The sequence below is a fragment of the Sus scrofa genome, chromosome 2 (genome assembly GCF_054392235.1).
Source record: "Sus scrofa isolate SSC_HxYL_T2T_F1_AM1 chromosome 2, Sscrofa_HxYL_maternal_Yorkshire_Landrace_v2.0, whole genome shotgun sequence".
Lineage (NCBI taxonomy): Eukaryota > Metazoa > Chordata > Mammalia > Artiodactyla > Suidae > Sus > Sus scrofa.
The window spans coordinates 47163323-47182378 of NC_139384.1; the positions used below are offsets into that span (position 1 = coordinate 47163323).

Below are 19056 nucleotides of genomic sequence, written 5' to 3' on the forward strand. Positions count from 1 at the left end.
TGAGCTTAAAGTCCAGGGAACAACCAGAAGCCTCAGCAGAGATGCCCGGAAGTCTGAGTCTTACCTTTTCAAAGTGGCATCTATCCAGGAAGGAGCAAACCCCTCGCCAGCGCCAACCCACCAGCACACCCCCTTAGTGCGGGATATTTCCTGAGACTTCAGGCCAATGACTCCTCCTTCCCTTGGCAACCACAGGCTTCTGAGAGGCTTAATCTTGAACATGGGCAACAGCTGCCAGCCTCAGGTGACTTGATGCATGCCAAGAAGCGAGAAGAAGCAAGATCCTAACACAATGCCTGAAAGCCCGCCCCTGGAGTCCTTCTAAGTAATCTTTAGTGCTAAGCATTGCCCCTTACCCCTCCCCTTTCCAAGCATTAATGCCTTTGGGCAAGCTAAAATAATCATTCTTGGAGTAAATTAGATAGAAGTTTTGCCAACTTTGCAGAGTGGCCAGAACCCTGCCCTGCATTCCGATGACCCTGGTGACGCAGATCTCCTGCAGATAAGAAGGGCCAAATGACTTTCTGACCACTTGGCAAACTTGAGAGCCTCTCATGGGGGTGGGAGTGAGTACTAGCCAATGACCTCACAGATCCAGGGGAGGGGGCAGAAAAGCCCCCCTCATTTGTCCCTCCACCCTCCAAAACCCACGCTCCTCATCCTGAGCTGGAGCTCCAGAAGGGCCATTCATGCTGGCAGGGGCAGAGCTCAGGTCCAAGAGACACAGACTTCCCAACACAGCCCTGGGCCTAGGCAGGGTCACATGAGGAAGGGGTGACCAGGGAGCCAGGGCTAGCATAGGGCAGGGGTCAGTCTCCTTCGGGCACCCAGACACTCATGCTTTTGAGACAAGGAGAAGCTGGCAGCTGAAACAGTCAGAGCAGGGGGCATTTATCAATGGCCCAATTCATTCTCAACAATCCCCATTGTTTGAACCCGCACAGAGATGGGCATTATCTCCCAGAGCCACTAGAAAGAAAAGCCCCAAGACATGGTCACAAATCAGAGCCTAAAGATATTAGAAGCCAAAATTGAGACATATGGTTTGAAATATTTGAAATTGGAGATGTCCCCAAAATATCCATGCCACATGGTTCTCATTCTCAGAGACCAGCAGAATGTTTAATTGCCGATTGTTCATTTACTCATTCTGATTTCTTTCTACAAAGGATGTAGGAGTTTCAGTTAAAGATGTGTATAAAGTTGTTAAAGCAAAAATTAAAAGTCAAAGCCATGATTCTGATGAACACAGTTACCAGGATAAAGCAATATGATGAATTAAGAGCTTCCTAGCAACCAGAGTAAGAAGGGAAACACATAGGTTATGTCGGGAGCTCAGGAGTCACATAGACCTGAAGAAATTCCTTGAGCACTCGAAGCCTCAAATTCCCAAAGAGAAAAAAAAGAAAAAAAGGGGGGACTATTAACCTAATAAGGTTGTTATGAAAAGTAATTAAAATAGAGCATGTAATGCAGGTTCAATAAATAGTGATTGCTATTATCACCATTTTGGGGTTGCCTGATTTCTTTTCTTTAAACTGGAACTATGTTAATTTAGTAGGGTTGCCTTGATGCTCTGTGAGTCCTCATTGTTGTTCTGAAATTCTCATTGGTAGGTGTCTGTATTTGATGAATTAAAAAATGGGGAAACAGGCAGTTTCCATTGTGGCTCAGCAGGTTAAGTACCCAATATAGTGTCCATGAGGATGCGGGTTTGATCCCTGGCCTCGCTCAGTGGGTTAAGGATCCAGCATTGCTGCAAGCTGCAGTGTAGGCTGCAGATGCAGCTTGGATCAGGCATAGCTGCAGCTGTGGCACAGGCCAGTAGCTGCAGCTCCAATTCAACCCCTAGCCTGAGGTGTGGCTGTAAAGAGAAATTTAAAAAGGAGGAAACAGCCTGGGACTAAGTCACAGTGGGTACCAGTCTTCCAGAGCCTTTTCCTGAATCCTAAGATCGCTGGGAGCCTCCACACTCTGGCCTCTCTAGAAGGCTAGGGAAGGCACACAGACTTTCTTCCCCATCACGTTTGCCGTATAAAAGCCTGCCCTGCTGACCACAGCCTGCCCTTATTAAACCATCCCCAAAGGTGAAGCAGAGGACCAGGCCAGGGAAAGGTAGATTCCAGCATCCCTTCAGGAAGTGGCCGAAGCCCATCTGCTCCCCTGCCCATTAGGGGAGTTTGTAGGGTGAGAACTCAGGCACTTCTTAGCTCAAACCATAAACACTAAGAGAACATCAGTGTCATCTTTCTAACTTCCCAACTGATGGAGCATATTTAGTAAGGGTGGTTCATTGAGGCCATAGGAGAATGGCCAGAATGGGAGTGGTCCAGAGCCATAATAACAACAGCAGCAGCAGCAGCAGCCAGCTGATATGATGGGACACCTACTCTTCCAAGCACTGAAAGTTCAGTGTGTCCCCAACAGTGCTCAGAGGGAGGAGGTCAGGGAGAACAAGATTCCATCAAGAAAAGAGATAACCACTGGGAAGGAACAAAGCTAAGGCTCTCCCCTCCAGTCTTGCCTGCACACAGGAGACTCAAAGCAGGGCTGACTAAAACCAAAAAGAGAAGGAATCAGTTCAGCTCATGGATCCTCCCTGTCAAATGACGCCTGGGCCCAGCCCACAGGAGGCTCGTTGCTTTTTGGGTACAGGGGGTATCCAGAGAATAAACTACAGCCTGGGGCAAATTATAGGTGCTGAGCTCTGTCTTCGAGCCCAGGCTGGCTCTACTTGCCTCGCCAGCAGTCCCTTTCACTTCGAAGAGGGTAAGGCCACTCCAAAAGCGGCCTTAGTTCCAGATCAAATGGGAAACTCCGAAGGCAATATATTAACATCTGCCCAGACCTTTAGCCAAAGCCCCTGACTTCAGATATCTTTTTTTTTTTTTTTTTTTTTTGTCTTTTTGCCTTTTCTTGGGCCGCTCCCACGGCATATGGAGGTTCCCAGGCTAGGGGTCGAATCGGAGCTGTAGCTGCCAGCCTACGCCAGAGCCACAGCAACGCAGGGTCCGAGCCGCATCTGCAACCTACACCACAGCTCACCGCAACGCCGGATCGTTAACCCACTGAGCAAGGGCAGGGATGGAATCCACGACTTCATGGTTCCTAGTCAGATTCGTTAACCACTGCACCACGATGGGAACTCCTGACTTCAGATATGTTAAGATAGCTCTTAAGGTAGTATCTTAGACTTGTCCAAGGTGCCATATGTAGGCTAAAGGGAACCAAAAAGCGGGCCTAAGAGGCTGCAAGTCGGGCCAGGGGGTGCATGTGTGTGTATAAGCATGTTTGACACATGGAGGTGCCTGTTGCACATGTGTCACTGTCCTCAGGTGTACGTGCTGAAAGTGCATGAGTGTTTGCACAGCTGTCCTGAGACAGCATGAGTGGGAGTGGCCTGAGAGGGTGGAAGGTGTGCACACATGAGCAGCTGTGAGCATGTGGGTGTGGGCCCCCCGGTTGAGTGTTTGTGGGTGGGCATGGCTTTGCAGTCTGCTCATCCCCTTGTCCTCCTGCCCCCTCCTGGCATGACAAAGGGGCCATCTCTGTGCTGTCTCCCTGACCCTGGCCAGCCAGCAGGGCTTGCTCAGAACCCCACTCACTCTAGGGTTGACTCTGAGCTCCTGCCCTGCTCAGAGTCCTGAGAAACCAAAGCCACATGACCCACAGAGAAGACACCCCAGTTGGGGACAAGTCAGGTCACCCTAGAAAGTTTGCGTTCAGATAACATTCCTTACCCGCCAACTTCTGCCTTCATCAGCTCAGTCACATGCATCCAGCCATTGATACACACTTGCTCAGCCCTGGTGGAGCCTGCCTACCACACACACCTGAGTCTGCACTTCCAAGAATACAGACACAGCCCACACGGACAGCGTGTGCCACCCTGACACACATGCCACCTGGGGGCACACTCCAGGCCCCCCTACACTAAGTCCACCAGACACACACTGACACACTCTCACCCATATTCACTCTCTGGGACATATGCTAGAAACTTCCACATGCTCAGGTACTGGCCCAGACACACTCCCTCCCACTAAAGTTCACCCCCACTCACAAGCACTCACACTGACACACTTACACCTAAATCCGAATAGTCCCCAAGCATGCTCTGTCCCAGACTAGGCTGGGCCCAGAATGCAGTCCAGGAGCGCGCCTACTTACTCTGACGGAGCGAGAGAGCCTGCGAGCAGCTGCGTGCAGCGGCCAGGCCGGCGGTGGCAGGCGCAGCTGGGGCGCCAGAGGCTGTAAGCAAGTGACCCGCCCGGCCGGCCCAGCCCGAGGGCCGCCCGCTGCCCCGCGCCTCCGCCCCGCTCTGCCCCCGCCCGCCAGCAACAGCGCGCTCCGGGCCAAGCCTCTGTCCCGCGTCAGCCACCAATGCCTGGAGTCTCAGCCGGCCGCGAAGCTATTTTGGTGCCCCTGGCAGCGGAGACCTCGCGCTCTTGGCTGTGGGGAGCGCTGGAATGGGGACGCGGTCAGGTCTAATTAGAGACCTGGCTCACTAGAGAGCCTCGGAGCCGTCCTGGCGGGGGTGCCCACATGTGCCCCACATGCCAACATCTGGAGAGGGAAGGGAATGCGCCGATCCTTTCCCTTGGAGCTGAAACAAAACAAGGAGGGGTTTGGGTGCAGTTCACAAGCCCTGCGGGGGAAGCCTCTGAACTTTGAGCCGCCCCCCAAACTCCTGAATTCCGCTTGATTTATTCACCGCAGGTGCTTTCCTTTGGAACCCGAGCTGCTCACATAAGACGGCCTACCTGACAAAAAGGACAGAAGATGCTTGTAGGGACTCCTTCTAACTTGAGGCACATCAAACTTTCCCTCTGGACTTCTTTGTATCAGATGGCCAAGTCTAGAGAGGAAGTCTGATTCCTACCCAAAAGCTCAGGAATGTTGCATTCTTGAGCTAGAAGGAGGCTGCAAGGTCATTCCATCCAATTCCCTCCACCCTGCCATGAATTCCGCAGGGGGCCTGGAGGGCCTCTACCCACTCTTGGGGATCTCCAAGGAAGAGCAGACCTTAGCCTCCCTTGGGCACTGTCCCCAATCTTGAATCAGTTCATCAGCAGGAAGTTCTCCTTGGCGTCTAACCTAAATCCCTCCTGTACAAACTCCTCCTGTGCAATATTCTTGCACATTGTGTTGCAGGACAGGAAAACCAGCTGCATCTCCAAGACACAATGACCACTCCAAAGTTCCATCTCAGCCTCTCTTCCTTGATGATAAAGTCCTTGTTCCCTTTTTCAGGCCTTGGCTAAAAAGGATGCCTGCTTCCTGGCCCTGGACACATTGCAATTCCTGACATTAAATCAACTGCCTCAGGCATTCCCATCATGGCTCAGCAAAAACAAATCTGACTAGCATCCATGAGGGCACAAGTTCAATCCATGGCCTCGCTCAGTGGGTTAAGGATTCAGCATTGCCATGAGCTGTGATATAGGTTGCAGATGTGGCTCGGATCCCGAGTTGCTGTGGCTGTGGCATAGGCTGGCAGCTACAGCTCAGATTCTACCCCTAGTCTGGGAACATCCATATGCCTCCGGTACAGCCCTAAAAAGACAAAAACAAACAAACAAACAAACAAAACTGCTTCAGCTTTCCGGGGACCTCAGGTTCTATAGGAGCCCAAGGCATTCCCTTCAGACAAGCCAGCTTGACTGCAGCCTCCATCCATTCATCTGCTCCCTAGACTCTTGAGAGGGGCTTCAGTTTCTACCTCAGCAAAGACTGTCTCAGGGCCTGGAAACACAGTTTGGGCCCCCAGCACCTACCTGGCTGGGCATTAACACTGAAGCTATAGCCTTCCTCAAATAGGTAAAGTTTCCAGAATCTTCAAGTCTATTTCTGGTAAGACAGGTAGTGTTTAAAAAAAAAAACATCTGTATAGCCTGGACATTTTCCTCAAAGAAAACTGACTTTGTATCCTGCCTCTTTGCTTTTTTTTTTTTTTTTTTTTTTTTTTTTTTTGCTTTTTAGGACAACACCCGTGGCATACAGCAGTTTCCAGGCTAGGGGTCAAATTAGAGCTAGAATTAGCTACAGGCACCTGCACCAGCACCACAGCAATGGCAGATCCGAGCCGTGTCTGCGACCTCCACCACAGCTCACGTTAACACGGGATCCTTAACCCATTGAGCAAGTTCAGGAATCGAACCTTCAACCTCATGGTTCCTAGTCGGATTTGTTTCCACTGCGCTACAATGGGAACTCTGTGCCACTACTACTTTCTAGCTGTGTGACCTTGGACAAGTCACTTAATTTCTCTGAGGCTCAGTTTTCAGTGGGGATCATAATAACCTCGGCCTAGCTAATACATTACTGAAAGAATAACATGAGACTGGGAATATAACGGTTTCTGGAAAGGTGTATTTTTCAGTATGATTGAGATAGAATGAGGCTTAGATCATAAGTACAGTCAGTATTAGCAAAAAAGCCTCAAGGATCTTTCATTTCCAGGTCCAAATTCGGTGCCTGAGTTTCAGGACAAGACAGGAACAGACTTGGTTTGCTAGATGGTCCCTTAGGACACTTGGTATGGATGTCCTCCTCCCTGCATTCATGAATACACTCACACACTCATGCATGTACACACGCCCACGTGCACACACATACCCATCCATGTTCCCAGATACATACAGTACAGCACAGCCTCCTGGGCTCTTGTCGGCCCCATAGGCCCCAGCCGCTTATACCCTTGCGGGCCGTCTCTCCATTCCCAGGGGGCCTCCTCATGGCTGCAGCAAATCCAAGTCTCCTTACAGAAGCCCCTGCAGGCAACTCCTATCTCCTTGCCCATCCTGGGCCATGGCCCCAGCAAGGCCTGCGATCCCAGGCAAAGGTGGAAGAGACCTTCTCCAAGGCAGCTCAGAGCTGAGGCTGTGGAGGGAGCTCAGAGGTGGAGCATCCTCCCCCTCGACCCCCTCCCCTCTGCCTGCCTGGCTTCCCAGCACTGTCCTGCTTAATTCTTAATGGAAATTCCATCCCCAGCACCGGCCCTGGCTGGCTCAGAGAGTCCAGGCTTGGGCCAACAGCAGACTCCACCCAGAGACAGGAGGCCTGCCTGGCCCTATAAACACAGACACACTCATGTTCACATACATGAGTACGCACGCAGCAGACACACGTGCCCTGTCCTTCACAAACTCAGAGAGGCTCACCCAGAGACAGACACAGAAAGATAATACGCACTATAATCACTGGCATTTATTGCATCATGCAAAGCTTTTCGTAGGTATCAACTTCCCAAATCCTCAAGATGCCACTGGGTTCGAGGACGACTTAGCTCTTAGCCCTAATTTGCATGCGAGCAAACTGAGGCACAGGGAGGTGAAGCAACTCGCATTAGGCAACTAGTATTAATAGCCTAACACACGAGCACAGAAACCACACTCAGGGGCATTTTGCATTGTCATTTTGCCACCATAGTAACTTGTGGTGGAAGTTATTCCTACTCCCATTATACAGACAAGGAAAGTGGAGGCCAGATGGTTTAAATCACCACCTGTGGCCTCAGCTTGCGAGATGAAGGGAGGTCCTACACAGATATGCATGGGAGCTCTCATGGGGGAACAGGGAGACACACAGATAAAGAAACACATGCATGGAGGGGCACAACCACAGAAAGTTTCCCCTACCAAACTAGAAGCCACAGGAATGGTCCAGAGCTGCGTCAGGCAAAGGTCCCCTCTAGCCTAACCCTATGTTCTTCTTCCCTCTCAAATGGCCCATTCCCGCTCCACTGACTTCACAGGTTACTTCAGGAAGGACACACTAGATCTAACTGGAGGGCAGATTTCAGGTTTACAGTCAGCCAGCCTCAGCTCCAAATCCAGTTTGCCCAGCATAGCCCACACGGTCACTGGAAGAAGTCTCAGATGCTCTTTGGAAGGGATCATGAATGATGCAGGTTCAAAGACTCTGGGCACCATCAGGGGCTGGCCGAGGAGAGCTCCTAGCCCCGAGGCCCAGATGAGGCTGCACAGGACCCGCAGGACATGTCATGGCACATGAGCCCGGGCCTTGGCAGAACAGAGCATGGATTGCCAGAGGGAGCTGGAGCCACACTGCCAAGAGGTGGCAAGACTGTGGAGGGAGGGCATGGACCCATGACGGGTCAGGGCCCTGATAAAAGACAGAGCCCTGGGCACTGGGGGAATAGGCCGGCAAAAGAAGAGAACAGAAGGATTTAGCACTCCGGGAATTAATCTACTGCTGGGAGTCTCTAGGCTAAGCTGGACATCTCCCAGCAGGGGCCGTGCTGGCCCTCAGCTTCCTCCCCAGCAGCCCCAGTAGAGAATGCCCAGGAAGGCCTACTATAGCCAGGGCGATCTCTATTGTCTCTCACGGTTTCCCACCCCATCCCCATCCCAGAATTCCCCAACTGTTCCTGCTGTCACAAGCCCCTCCATTCTGTGACCCAAGGACAGCTCAGCATGGCAGCCTTGAAGGCATTTGCATTAGAAAGGAGTTTTTCCAGACTTAACTCCTACAATTGCCTCCGGAGTCCTGTGGTTAGGCAGTGGCTCTAAGAGGGGGAGACACCCTGAGCCTAAGAATTTGCATTTCCAAGAGGTTCCAGGAGATAAGGATGGTGCTGGCCTAGGACTCTTGCTCTGAGAACCACTGCTTTGTGGAATAAGAGAAAATCAGAGGTCATTCCAGCTCAAAACAAAAAGCTCACCCTAACTTCAGAGTGCAAATGGTTTCTTCTGAAAGGCCCCTAAAGGGAGAATTTCCATCCTGTTGGTAGTTTGTACCCTCCTTCCCCAACCTCCATCTGTAGGTCAGTCTCCCTTAGGCTCTGTGATGGTTCTCTCTGCCTCAGTTGATCTCAAGTACAAGACAGCATCTTCCACGCTGTTCCCCACCTGCTCAGAGAAGGTTATCAAGATGAGGCACCTGCACAAAAATAGCTGATGACCAGACAGGCTCTCAGCTCCAGGGATGGAGATATCTGATCAGAAGGTCAGGATGATCACAGCTGAAATGCCAGCCCACCCAGAGATGTGAGCGATGGGCAAGGAGCCCAGCACCCATGGTGGTGACCTCATGTACTGCAGTCCCCTCCCACAGCCCTGAGACATGCACATGGAGACACTGCCCTGCCTTAAGGAGTGATGGCAGGATGGGCCACCCAAGTAAGACAGGGAGAGGCAAATCTGGCCACAGGCTGGTGTGGACACACCATTGACTCACTCGGTCAATGGCCCATCGATCTCCCCAGGCCTCCTCCGGCAGGGCTCTTAAAAGGGAAAATTCTCTCCAACCCCCAGAACCCGTGTAAGAATGTGTAATATAACCAGAACAGAGGATGTAAGGGCCCTGGAAAGGCACGTGGAGATCTCCAGGAGCAGAGGTTCTGAAGTTTTATCACCCACCAGAATCACCTGCGGACAAGGTAGGTGGGGGGTGGAAAGCAGATTCCCAGGCCTCCCTCAGAGGTTCTGATTCAGTGAGCTGGAGCCCGGGTGCCTCTCTCTTCCTGGTTTCATGTTCAGTGACTTCACGTTGGTAGCTTGAAATTGGCCACGAGCAGAGGATCTGTTTACACCACAGTCATTGGCCAAAAACTACAAATTGAGGGATTTTGTTTTGCTTGCCTTTGCTTGGCTTGGCTTTGGAGAGCCTGTTGTGGCAACTTCCCAGCCTACTGTGGGGCATGGGGGTCTCCATTTTCAGGCCTCCCAAGCAACTATGATGTAGGCTGTTTGGAGACAAAACACTGACCTAGTAATGAGGTTCTAACCCAAACCCCTCATTTGACAGATAGGGAAACTGAGGTCCAACAAGGGAAAGAATCTTGGCTGAGGTCACTCAAATAGGTCCTTTTCCTTGACTCTCTCCTGCATTCTCTCCACCACACACCTGCTGTGACTCACTAGCTAAGAGAGGAAGGGCAGGAAGCTCCCTCCCCTTGTGAGCCATCAGATTCCCTTTCATCGCAATGTAAATTTCAATAGGTGGAGTTCCTGTCATGGCACAGTGGAAACAATCCGACTAGGAACCATGAGGTTGTGGGTTTAATCCCTGGCCTTGCTCAGTGGGTTAAGGATCTGGCGCTGCTGTGAGCTGTGGTGTAGGGTGCAGACACGGCTCAGATCCTGCGTTGCTGCGGCTGTGGCATGGGCCAGCAGCTGCAGCTTCGATTGGACCCCAAGCCTGGGAACCTCCCTATGCCGTGGGTGTGGCCCCAAAAAGCAAAATAAATAAATAAGTACATACATTTTAAAAAATAATAATAAATAAATAAATTTGAATAGGTTACTGGTGGCCAGATCCCCTGACTTCAAGTGCCCTGGCCAACAGGTACCTGAACTCCAGGGTTGCCCTGCCCTTCCCAAGCCTTCGCTCTTCAACTCTTCATCCAATTCAGAGAGATCTCCAAGTATCCTCCCAACAGATTCCCTGTTTACTTAAATGAGCTTCTTCCCACTACTTACAACCAAAACCACCTTGAGAGACATAGCCACAGAAAATAAGAAGCTGGGATCCTGCCCCTTTGTCTCTCCCCCTATTCCTCACCCTCAGATGGTGAATCAAAGGCTGTTCAGCCCAGGGAAGAAAGGCTATCAGGGTGCAAGCTGTGTGGCCAATTATACTCCTTCTTGGCCAGGCTCCTTGACCCCAGGCTCCTGGGGAATCTCGAGCATCCCAACTGCAGCCTTGCATCCTGAACTAAGACAACAGCCAATCTTTCCAAAGTCTATTCCCAAAATAGCAGGACAACCTCAACAGAGACATGGCAGAAAAGTGCTACTTCTGTTAGTGTCTTGGTGCCTAATTAAGGGGGTGACTTCATGGATGTTCCCTGGCCCTTTGATTCTCAGGGGATTTCTCTAGCTGGCCTGGGGACAGTTTCAGGAATCCTTCTGGAAGTAGGCCTGCCAATGGCATGGCTCTACAAGCCACTTTGGCCTCTCCAGAGTGAATCTACTGTTTCCTCTGCTTCTTGTGCTGCCCAGGTTCAGGGAGAAAGATGAGCTTCAAGGGTAATTGAAGAAGCGAAGCCTTAGGAAGAGAGCAAAATAATATAATAACAAAATAACTACGACTGCATTACCAGGCACTGGCTTCTTCCTGTACACAGCCCTGCATATAAGCATTTTCCATGGTTTTCCTTGTTGGCTTCTCACTGTGATCCAATGATGTAGTTATTACTATCCCTCTTTAGAGGGATAAGAGGGGCTCAGTAGCTCTCCCAAGATCACACAGCCAGTTGATCAAAGAATCAAACCCAGGTCTGTCTGACTATAAGTCCACAAGCTTCCCAGGGAACAGTGTGCAAGAACCCGGGTGCAGAGTGGCATCTGCTGCAGGAGGAAGGGCACTTACTGCTGAGAGGGATGGCCAGGTGTTAGCTCAGATAGGCTGGAAGAGGGCAGGGGAGGGGAGGCCAGGTGACTTCTGGCAAATAAAGGGGCAAAAAATGGGTGGGGTCCTCAAGGCAGGAAGAGCCCTGCTCCCCTGGGAAGTAGGGGAAGGAGCCAATCAGGATTGAGAATAGCAATCCTAGCCAGGCTAGAGTTGAAAAAACATACATTTGAAATGGAGCTAGTGAGAGCCATCACACAAAACAGACTTAGTGACTCCAGATCTGAGCTTGGGGACAGGGGCTGACCCCAGGTCTGAGACGTGCTCCAAGGCAGGGACTGCAGGAGCATATCTCTATCTGAGGGGGGAACCAGCTGGAACCCCACCTCACCACGGATGAAAGATGCCTTAAGTGGGGTACTGGGTGGTGCTGCTCTGGCCCAGACCCCTGAACAGTGGGGCCTGTGGTTAGAGCAGTCTGCCTGGGACTGGGATCATTGTGGAAGCGGGTGGAGCCTGATAAGGAAAGAACTTCCCCCACCTGGAGAGTGGGAGGCTCTGGAAGTGGTTTTGAGTCGGAATCCAAGCAAGTCATTAAATGTCACCACCCTGCCCTGGCTGATCAAAACAAAGACCTGAGTCATTTTTGTCTTTGCCTTCCCTCACCATCCCCCTCCCCCAACATCCAAAGGTCAGCTCTCCTGTCTGCTCCACCTCATTCTCGAATCCCAGACCGTCTAAGCCACCTTAGCCACTAGCTGCCAGAGGCATTCTTTAACAATGCAAATGAAACCACATCCTCCTCCAACCTAAAACTCTTCAATATCTTCTTCTTATGCCCTTAGAATAAAAGTTCTAGACACTTAACTCTGGCTCACAAAGCCGTGTGATTCTTTTTTTCTTTTTTGCCTTTTTGTCTTTTTAGGGCCGCACCTATGGCATATGGAGGTTTCCAGGCTTGGGCTCCACTGGGAGCTGTAACCGCCAGCCTACCCCACAGCCACAGCAACACCAGATCCAAGCCACATCTGTGACCTACACCACAGCTCACAGCAACGCCGGATTCTTAACCCAGTGAGCGAGGCCAGGGATCAAACCTTCATCCTCATGGATGCTAGTCAGATTCGTTTCCACTGAGCCACAACGGGAACTCCAACTCTATGTGATTCGTCTCAGGGTCTCAGGTCACATCTTCCTAAGAGAGGTCTTCCCTGACCACGCCCGTTAAAAGAGTCCTCCCTGCTTGGGATTAGTAAAGGCAAACTATTACACTGAGAATGGATAAGCAGTGAGGTCCTACTGTACAGCACAGGGAACTATATCCAATCTCTTGGGATAGAACCTGATGGAAGATAACACGGGAAAAAGGAGGTATATATATCATATATCATATGGATATATATATCATATATCATATAAAGAGAAAAAAGATAACATGAGAAAAAAGATATATATATCATATATCATAAGGATATATATCATATATACATATATATCATATATCATAAGGATATATATATCATATATACATACATATATATATGAGACTGGGTCATTCGCTGTATAGCAGAAATTAGTACAACACTGTAAATCAACTATACTTCAATTTTTAAAAAATTTAAAAATAAATAAATAAAAGAACCCTCCCCTAGTATTTCCCTGTTAATATCACTTATCACTCTCTTAAATTTCCTTGTTTAATTATGTGTTTGATTAATGTCTGCCTCCCCCATATCCCACTCCCTGAGAGTAGAGGCAACACCTGGCACATAGTAGATGTTCAGTAAATTTCTGTGGGATGGCGTTCCCATCATGGCTCAGTGGTTAACAAATACAACTAGGAACCATGAGGTTGCGGGTTCAATCCCTGGCCTTGCTCAGTGGGTTAGGGATCCCGTGTTGCCGTGAGCTGTGGTGTAGGTCGCAGATGCAGCTCAGATCCCGCGTTGCCATGGCTCTGGCATAGGCCAGCAGCTGTAGCTCTGATCGGACCCCTAGCCTGGGAACCTCCATATGCCGAGGGAGAAGCCTTAGAAAAGGCAAAAAAAAAAAGACAAAAAAAAAAAAAGAAAATTTCTGTGGGACGGTTCAAACCTGGAGGAGGAAGTAGCTCTCCCCATGTGGCAGAGGCCAGATATGATCGAGACCATCCAGGAACCAAGCACTAAATAGATAAAGGGAGCCAGACGGAAACCCAACTGCTGAGAAGAAGAGGACTTGGGTTTCCAAGAGTTTTTCCTTGTGAAGTGTGTTTGCACCCCTGGTTCGTGAGACCCAACAGCTTCCCTGTCCTGGATGTTCCACAAGATACCTTATACTCAACTACATTTTTCTTATTTCCCTTAAACTGGCTGGGTTTTTCTTTTCTTCATTTGCTTACAATTTAAAAAGTCCCGGAGTTCCCTTTGTGGTACAGCAGAAACGAATCTGACTAGTATCCATGAGGATGCGGATTCGACCCCTGGCCTCACTCAGTGGGTCAAGGATGCGATGTGGCCGTGAGCTGTGGTATAGGTTGCAGACAGGGCTCGGTTCCTCCTCATGTCTCCATGTACCAAGAGAAGGCCTGGTAGTTAGTGAGAAGGGAATAGCAATCCAAGGCTTCTGTCTTACCTTGTGACCCTGAGTGAGTGTTTTTTCTGAGGCACAGAGGCTACAGCCCCTGAGATCTAGTCTAAGAGTCCTCTCAGGTGTATCTGACAAGGACACAGGGCCCATAGAATAAAGAAAGGGGCCATCGTCCAGGCGGAAGACTTGTTCTGTATATTTTTATATCCCAGGCAGGTCCAGCAGGAAAAGAAGTCCACTTAGGTGGGACTCAGAGACAATTTAATGAAAGGCTATTTATGGTCAGAGTTAAGAGGATAACAGCTGGTTTGAGGCACCCAGGGTCTAACACCTGTGAGAAGACGCTACTACATCTAAGTCTAGGGGTGAAGGGGGAAACAGCTTACTAGTGTTCTGGTGGAACCATGGAAGAGATCATCTCAAAACCATGGCACCAAAGCGGGAAACAAATTCCCCAACCTCTCTCTGTCCCTCCGCTGATCTCCAGCCAGCGCCTCCATTAGCAAAACCCCAACACGTAGCCCAGGTGATGTCCTCTGAGGACGATGGAGCAAGAGCAGAGAAGGATGGAGAAGATGGAGGAGGGTTTACGGTACAAATGGATGAGAACCAGCATCCAGAGAACAACCAAGACCTACAAACTCTTGAAATCCCTCACAGCCTCCCTCTCATTTCAGTCTCCATAACAAAGTACTAAGCTCTCCAGAAAGGTGCTGAATTGTTAGAATGGTCTTGATAGGCTCAGATTTACAGCATTGGCTAAGGGCCTACCAAAGACAAAGGCAAGAGCTTTAGTTAAGCCGTGGCGCACCTGCAATAGCTGCCATGACAGATTCCGGAAAGGTTTCACCAGGAGATAAAAATTCTGACAGTTTGAATAACTGAGAAGCCTTAATGCCAAACCCCAGATACATTGTTGAGAATGGATGGGTAATTTCCCAGAAAGGATCCTTCTCATCGAAACCATGCCCAGCCAGGACTTTGTAGGATAGAAAAAATTGATCTACTTTAAATTCCTTGCAATTAATACCCACCTATGGTTTAAAAGATCTGGCCTCAGACGCACACATTCGTCCTAAAAGGAAATTCTCCAAAAACCTATCCATGCTCAAGCCACAAAAGAAAAACTTAGTGGGTTGGGGATCTGGCATTGCCGTGGGCTGTGGTGTAGGTCACAGACACGGCTCAGATCTGGCATTGCTGTGGCTATAGTGTAGGCTGGCAGCTGTAGCTCCGATTAGACCCCTAGCCTGGGAACCTCCATATGCTGTGGGTGCGGCCCTAAAAAGACAAAAAAAGAAAAAAAAATGGGAACAATGGGGAGGACAGGTTTCAACACAAAAGAGCCTTCTGAGAGAAAGAGCATTCCGCCAAAAATAATGTGCTATTTCAGAAGATAGCGACTTCACTATTGCTGAAAGAACTTTGGTCCAAGAAAAAAAAAATGAATAAAGGTCAGTCCTGTGCACATCACTCAGAATACAAGTGATCAAGGCAGTCCCTGACCTTGGGATGCTCACAGTCTAATAATGCATAAAAAAATATAAATAGACATCTCATACTACAGACAATATGAAAATTGTGTTAAAATGTCCCACCACAATTGTGGCTTTCAGCTGTATGTCCCTTGAGGCTGTGTCATTAGGTGCAAATGCATTTAGAATTATTGAATCCTGTTGGCAAACTTTACTTTTTGCTCTTATAAGATGGTCTGCATTATCTCTATGATGCTTTTTGCCTTAAAGTCAGTTTTATTCCAAACTAATATAGCTACGCTACCAGTATTTCAGCTACGGTGGCATAGCAAATTGGTCATTCTTTTTACTTTTGCTCTTTCTGTCTTCTTATGTTTTAGATACTTCTTATAAAGAGTCTATAGTTAGCCTAGTGTTTTTCATCGAGTCCATGTAAATAGAGATAAAGGAGTTATGTGCTATGCAAATGTTTCGCTGTGAGAAGAGCTTTCCAAGGAAACAGTCCAAGCAAAGGCTCTAAGGTAAGAGTGTGCCTGGGGTTTTGGAGCAAGAGTAAGGAGACTGAGGAGGTGGAAACTTGTGAACGAGGGAGGCGGGGAGCAGGAGGAGATGAGGGCAGAGACAGAATGGCTGGAGAAACGCCCTGAGTAGTGGAAAGGGGTTGGGACCCAGGGCGACAATGGAAGAAGTGGCTCTTGCTTGGAGGATGGAAAGTGCCTTTAGGGAGACTAGTGGGAGACATTGCTTGGGAGCAGATACCAGTGTATATAGGTGTTTTGTGTTTTGGTGGAGTCTATAGAGGCTCTCTTCCGCCTGATGTCATTTTTTTTTTTTTTTTTTGTCTTTTTTAGGGCTGCGCCCTTGGCATGTGGAGGTTCCCAGATGAGTGATTGAATCAGAGCTGTAGCTGCTGGACTACACCACAGCCACAGCAACACCAGATCTGAGCAGAGTCTGTGACTTAACACCACAGCCTGCGGCAATGTCAGATCCTTAACCCACTGAGCAAGGCCAGGGATCAAACCTGTGTCTTCCTGGATGCTAGTCAGAGTCATTTCTGCTGAGCCACGATGGGAACTCCAGACTGATGTCATTTTATCAGTAAAGCAGGAAGCACAGTCAGAGGCTGAGAATAAGGATGGTGGAGGAGGTGTTGGGATTTGGAGGAGAGGGTTTAAATAATGATCTAGAATGACTGGGAGAGTGAACGGACTAAGGACATATGAGTTCCTGGCAGCAATAAAGGCTTAATTAAGGCTCATGTCATGGATTCATGGATTTAAAATGAGGTAATCAATCAATATGGTTGAGTTATTTTCTCCAGGTATTAAAAGTTCTTGGTCCAGATGCCAAGTGGCTGAAACCTTCTGTACTACCTTCCACTGAATGGCCACTTAGTCTCTCCTCTAACACTTGGGTGACAAGGAGCCCATAACTTCCTCAGATGCCCCTGCTATCATTAGACAATGCCCATTGCCAGAAAGTATCTCCCCATGCCTGGCGGGCATGTCTCTTCCCATTTGTTCTCCCCATGTTTTGAGCCTTTGGGTCTGTTTCTATTTTCTGTTGTTTATGTTGCTCTATCTTCTCTATCTGTAGTCATTCAGGAAAGTTATAACATATCCAGTTGGTGAGGCTGGGAAAAATAAGAACTCTTACACACGGCTGGTGGGAATCCAGAATAGTAGATTACCTGTACATAGCAAAATGATGCATGCTTTTACTCGTGGTCTCTACAGGCCAACTGCTAGAAAGAATACAAAATGGTATCAAATTATATTAAAATTAGATTAACATGATCCTGGGATGTGCTCGTGCATGTTCTCCCTAAGGAAATAAATATGAATGTTTTATGAAATTTAGCTCCAAAGATGATTATTGCAGCACTTTTACAATAATAAAAATCTGGGAACAATGTGCATGCATATAAGGGGTTGATTAAATAAACTCTGGCACATTTATTCAATGGACTATGAAACGGACGTGAAAAATGATGCAGGAGAAGAACATGGAGAGGCATGGAAAGATGACACTGACAAAGACAGGTTTCAAAGAACTAAGCTTGGTGTGATACAATTTTATAAATACGCACATAAGAGATAAAAGGAAAAACACAAACCAACCATTAATGGTGGATTTCTCTTGATGATGAAATAACTAAGAAGCATACTATTCTCTCATCTTTTTTTTTTTGTCTTTCCTGTATTTTCTAATTTTCTGCCTCAAAAATTTTAATTTTATAATTAAGTAAAATACATTCTTTAATGTTTAAATTAAAAAACCAACCCCACCATCTCTTTGACATTGAGTTCAAGACTAACACCTTCATAAAAACCTTCCTTATTTTGTCTTCACTCTCCTCCCCCCACAGGAGCAGTCCTGTTGTCAAACTGCAGGGATCCCCATTCATACCCAGAAAGCCCCCACCTCTCTCCCATCTCTGCCCCGGCCTTTGTCCTGTGCAGGAAATCAAGAAGGCAACAAAATTGGTCTTGCTGCCCTTTTCTCAAAGTCCCTCAAGCAAGAGTAAAATTCCAGGCTTCTTCCTCCCTAAGGACTACCATTTGCCCCTAAAATCCCGAGTACCTTTTATAGGACTTTGCCTTATCCCTGTGAGGGAAATGTCATTATCCCAAATTTACAGGCCAGACAACTAAAGCTCGGAGAGCTAGAATGACAGGTGAATCTTCGAGACCTGCCTGGGATGGGACTGGAAGGAGGGTATCCTAGCAAAGCAAGTTTAAGCAGCTGCTTGACGCGCCCTCTGGTGGAGAAGGGGCTACTTCTCACCCAGAGGGAGGGACTGCGGGGAGATTAGGGGTATTTTAAGATGCTGTCAGACCCTACACTTGTATTTTTGATATCCTCACTCCACATTATGTTAAAAATTAAATGTTATTCCTATGCAACTACAAAAGAGTTGAGTTGGAGTAGACCAATGAACACGTAGATATTTAAATAAACATTGATCTGTTTTACCACCTTCATATTTTGTAGCCAATCACATACTTTGGAAATGTGAATGTTTTCATGGATTCTTGAAAAGTTCTTAGGCCTTTAGCTCATCAGTATGAGAGATGAGTGATAGGAAGTCCAGAGCCTTGCCTCTATAGCTATAGCTCAGATTTGGAGTCCCAAGGAGGCAGCAGGAGCAGCAACCAGCATTGTGACCTGTCTGGCTTGGGGAAAGGCCCACACAGATGCGATGATGCTCCAGGCATGGCCTCAATGGTACTTGGAAAGCCATGAACATGGTCCTGCCTCCCACTAAATTTTACCTCCTCATTCTGCATCCCCATGCAAACATCCTGCTGCTCAAGAGCAAGTGGATGATGGTTTATCCTTTACATACAAAGGCTTCTCGATAAATAGTTCCTCTAGCTCATACAGAACATAGGTCCTTCCCCAGGCACTCACTGAGCTCAGCTAAGACTGGCTTTACTGTCCAATGCTGATTTTACTACAAGGAGCTCATTCTCAAGGCTCAGAGGTCTATAACATCTCTCCTCCATCCTGGAGAGATTACCATCAACCAGTTTTGAAGGATAGGTTTCCTTCCGATGATCCCTGCCTTCTCATCTCCCAAGAGGCCTTTATGTGGTCAGCATCATTTTAATATTCATCATTAGCAAGGCTCCTCCTACCCAGCCTAACACTCCTTCTTTGAAATCAAGACCAAAGGAAAGAACAATTCCCT

The 19056-nt window shown here is 48.4% G+C and overlaps 1 protein-coding gene across 5 annotated transcripts in view; it reads right to left on the minus strand.

Annotated features, from left to right (window-relative positions):
• INSC (INSC spindle orientation adaptor protein) overlaps positions 1 to 19056 on the minus strand; it is an 864422-nt gene that overhangs the window by 165566 nt on the left and 679800 nt on the right. For 3 of the 5 annotated variants that reach the window (XR_014837251.1, XM_021083296.2, XM_085011964.1), the window contains exon 1: positions 4171 to 4228. The exons of 1 other annotated variant lie outside the window; for it this stretch is intronic. The gene's annotated coding sequence lies outside the window, so the exon portion shown is untranslated. Of the gene's footprint in view, positions 1 to 64; positions 262 to 4170; positions 4229 to 19056 lie in introns of those variants that run through there. One more of the 5 variants, XM_085011963.1, reaches the window with a different exon arrangement.